Genomic DNA, 3,997 nt, shown 5'->3' with positions numbered 1-3,997 from the left:
AAAGTGAGAAATCACCCCGCAGGGCAGATGGCCACATTGCAATCCCTTCTCCTCCATTCTCCTTTCAGGATTTTGGGCACACACACACACACACACACACACACACACACAGTGTGTTTCAAGCCTCTGGGTCCGCCACGTGGAAGTCCAGTGATATAACCATTACGCCATCTGATGTCCCTTCACCTAAGGTTTTTTAAAAACAAGACAAAACAAAACAAACAAAAAACCTAGGGTGCTTTTAAAAAATGTTTTTATCTATTTGTCGTGACTTTTTTCAAGCTGCCGGGTCCAGAACTCAAACCTAGATCAGCCGTGTGGGAATTCAGGATCTCAACCACCATTGCACCTTCTGAACCCTGTCCAAGGTTCTTAAAGAGAGATCTGTGAGAAATATTTGAAGCTAAGAATAGATGTTTTTAGTCTGTTTCATTTGGTAAAAGATATGCTATATAAGGTTCAGTAGGAGTGCAGTAGGGAGGTAGAGAATGTTCAAGGGTTTGCAACAAATTTAGCTGATGCTGTATCTGAAGTTTGGTTTGTTCCTGCAGGATGGGGGGTTTCTTTATTGAGAGTTGCTTCCTAATAATAATAACGAACAGCTGTTACACACTTACCATGTGCCAGGGCTGAGAGAAATCCTTGCATGGATCTACTCCTGTAGGACTAGGTGATTTTTCAGGTGAGGAAAAGGAGGCTCAGAGAAGTTAAGGATCATGTTCTGCAAGTAAGATACAGTGCCAAAATTAAATGTCAGGATTCTGACTCCACAATCTGTATTCTTAACCTCTACTAATAGTTCTTCTTTTTTTTTTCTTTTTTCTTTCTTTTTTTTTTAAATTTCGTCCTTTTAAAATTATCTTTTGAGGAATGGTTTATGATTAGTGGAATAGTGCATGCTTATCATTTGGAAGTGCAAACTAAGAAACTTTTACTGGTTGAAATGCTCAATCACATTTGGCAACTTTTTCATTTACTATCTTGTATTATTTGCTTATTGCTTCATAGTCACATCCCCTCCCCAACCCCCAAAATTCAGACTGTCCTTGAAGGTAGGAATTGTGTATTACATTTTCACTCTCCAAAAATGAGCTTAACTGTATTCTCCCTAAATGTTCTTTGAATGGAAACTGATATTCCACTGACCTTGTCCCTCTGGAGTAAAGCAAAGCTAGTGAAAATATTATTCCACTGACCTTGTCCCTCTGGAGTAAAGACAGAGAAATACAATGGATTTCTAGAACCCCTGGGGAAGGTTCAAGCCACTTCTAAGCACTGCAAACAGAATATAGCGACTTAAAAATAATCCTCTGTACACACATGAAAAGTGTTACTACTGCAGAACCCCAAAGGTATATAGTTGGATCCGAACTACCAAAATTAAAGTGTTTGATTTAGGGCTTTGTTATGCAGGTAATTCAAATTGCAGATGGATCATCAACCGCCTGACAGGTGGTTATAAACCATGCTCTGGCGCCCTCTGTCTGTAGGAAGGAAAAGGGTACCTTTTTACTTGAAGGGATTTTTGGTTCAGGTTCTATAATGGCTGCTGTTTACTTCTTGACTGATAAATTTTCGCTCTGAGATTTAGAAAAGGGAATGACAAATCACACTGAATATTTCTCCCCAGATGTCAACTACATACACATTTCAATCCTTTACATGCTAACATTGCTGCTTTTAAAGTCAGACTCACTATAAACTGCTTTTTATTGTCAAAAAACAAACCACGCACCTGTTCATTGTTTTAGTGTGATTTCTCCAGTCTTCTAATTACAGAGTATTAAAAAAATAAAACCTTGAGTGTTCACAGGATGCTTCATACAAGCCTAGTTCCCCACATTCTGCTAGCCCTGTATCTTGATAATATTTTCCATGATACAGACAAGCGGTTTTAGTGTCAACTAGTGGGGGTTAAGTGGAAGAAATAGCTAAAATTCTTTTTGATTCATTAAGTGGAACTAAGCCCACATACATCTTTCCTTAGCACATAGTTGTTTTCCCAACTCCCTTTTCTTCCCAGAACTTTCACATGAGTCTGACTTGTTACCCAATCATGTCAAGGACTCCTCATCATTTCAGATACACTCCAACGCCCACAGGCAGAATTCCTTTGCGTGATTTTCCCACAAAGACACTAGCATTTCTTTTCCCATTGGGTTTCGAGCAACTTCAAGGGCCAGTGGAAACTCTGTGATGTCTCCAGGTCTTCACACATTGAAGAATTCAATAAATATTTGTTTAACTACAATGTAAAGCCATAGTCTATTTTAAGGGCTAATTTTGTCCGTGTGAGAATTCCTCTTGTATACAATGAGAAGACATTTGTTTTTGTTCACTAATTTGAAAAGGACAGGGTTACACACAATACGCTTGCTGTCAAGGAACATTGCTTATATTAGGGTGGTATAAAATAGATGGGCCTGGCCTTGGTCAGGGCTCTGCTGCTTACTGTGTGTAGAGGAAATTGACCATTAGTGTCTGTACATTGTTGGTGGGTGTGCCAGGAACCCAAGATCCTGATCACTCTTTACTTGGGTCATCTCTCAGGGCTGTGTCTGCAACGAACAATTCTGAGGGATGAGGTAATGTCTCCCTAAGGAAAAAGAGCAGGCTTGCTTACTACTCGTGTTGCAGGGTGAGGTCCCCAAACTCAGCATTCTTTTCTGGTGGTGCGATCTGTTTGGGGTGCAAGCATGCATCTGGGCCCATATGCTTCATTACTGTAAGAATTGGGGTTCAGGGAACCAACGCGAGCATGCGAACTCTCCATTGCTTTTGCTGTAATAGCATTTTGTTTCTGATTAGGAGACCGCTGTGTTGTCAGCGATCACGGAACTGTGAATACTAACGTGTCAGTCTGGAAGCAGCATAAAACCTCAGACTCTTCATAGTTCTCCATGTTCACTAGCTGGGTGTCCCCACGTGAGTTAGCTAACCTTTTTAGATGTAGTTTCCCTTCTTTCTAAGAGGGACGGAGTACCTGCAGCGTAGCGCTGCTGTGCGGTTAAGTTCAATGAGAATGAAGAGAGCCCCACCACATTGGACTCTTCCTGGGAGTTCCCTCTCCCTCTTTAGAACACTGCCTGAGACTACTCCGTTTTGATGTGCGGTGATGCTGGGCGCGAAGAGCCGAGCGGCCCACCCGGCGGGCTGCGGCGGGACTCCGGTGCACACTTGAGCTGGGAGCCAGCGTGAAGAGCCCGCGCAGCAGCAGCTCGGCTATTTCTGCGTAGGCGGGACCCGGAAAGCTGCAAGCTGATTGGAGCGGCTGCCGGGTTTTGTCCAGCTGCGGCAGTTGCATAGCAACCACTGGACTGTTATGGAGACTATTTCGAGTGCCTCGGGGTCGTGCCGATGGGAATTAATGGGGCACTAAAGATTCGCCTCCTCAGCCACCCATCAGCTTCGTAACGATGGCGCACTTCCCCGAGCGGCAGCACCAGACCCTGGGCGGGCTCCCGCCGCCCGCGGCCGCGCTCGGGCGCGCGCCCTCCGCCCGCACACGCATGCTCCCGGCGCGCCCACGCGCGCCGGAGGCTGCTCCGGGCGCTAGGACAAGCTGTCGGAGGACGCTGCGGTGCGGGGCACGTCGCCCCCCTCAGGCCACCAGAGCCCGGATACCTCCGAAATTCGGCTCTGGGTCTGTGGGGAGCGAAATGCAACCCAAACCCCGCTTTTCCGAACCCCGCGCAAATAAACACGCACAAGCACGCACACAGACGTCGCCGCGGCCCGAGCTCGCAACGGCAGGTGCCGGCCCGCGGCGGGAAGATCCAGGCCCGAAGGGGGTCGCTGCCTCCGCCTTCATCCCGCGGGGCTTGGGCCTGCACCTGCGGGGCCGGCACCTCCGGGGCCCGGGCCGGACGGGAGCGGTCCGGGAGAGACCTGGTAGGCGGGGGCTCTGGGGCAGGAAGGGAGCGGGGAGGGAGGAGCGGCAGTGATTTGTGCAGCGGACCGGAGGCGGGCCGGAGCCGGGCGTGGCTGATCGCGTAGC

General features: G+C 47.4%; 1 long non-coding RNA gene across 1 annotated transcript; it reads right to left on the bottom strand.

Moving 5' to 3' along the window:
• Nucleotides 1-270: 270 nt before the first annotated feature.
• Nucleotides 271-3,806, bottom strand: LOC114005567 (uncharacterized). Its single transcript, XR_003547408.1, has 4 exons — nucleotides 3,719-3,806; nucleotides 1,506-1,580; nucleotides 618-721; nucleotides 271-384 (listed from the first exon to the last, which is right to left on the bottom strand). It is a non-coding gene; the product is annotated as an uncharacterized LOC114005567 (long non-coding RNA).
• Between the last annotated feature and the right edge of the window lie 191 nt (nucleotides 3,807-3,997).

The sequence above is a fragment of the Tupaia chinensis genome, unplaced genomic scaffold (assembly GCF_000334495.1).
Source record: "Tupaia chinensis unplaced genomic scaffold, TupChi_1.0 Scaffold144016_1, whole genome shotgun sequence".
Classification (NCBI taxonomy): domain Eukaryota; kingdom Metazoa; phylum Chordata; class Mammalia; order Scandentia; family Tupaiidae; genus Tupaia; species Tupaia belangeri.
This window is presented reverse-complemented; position numbering and strand designations above follow the sequence as displayed.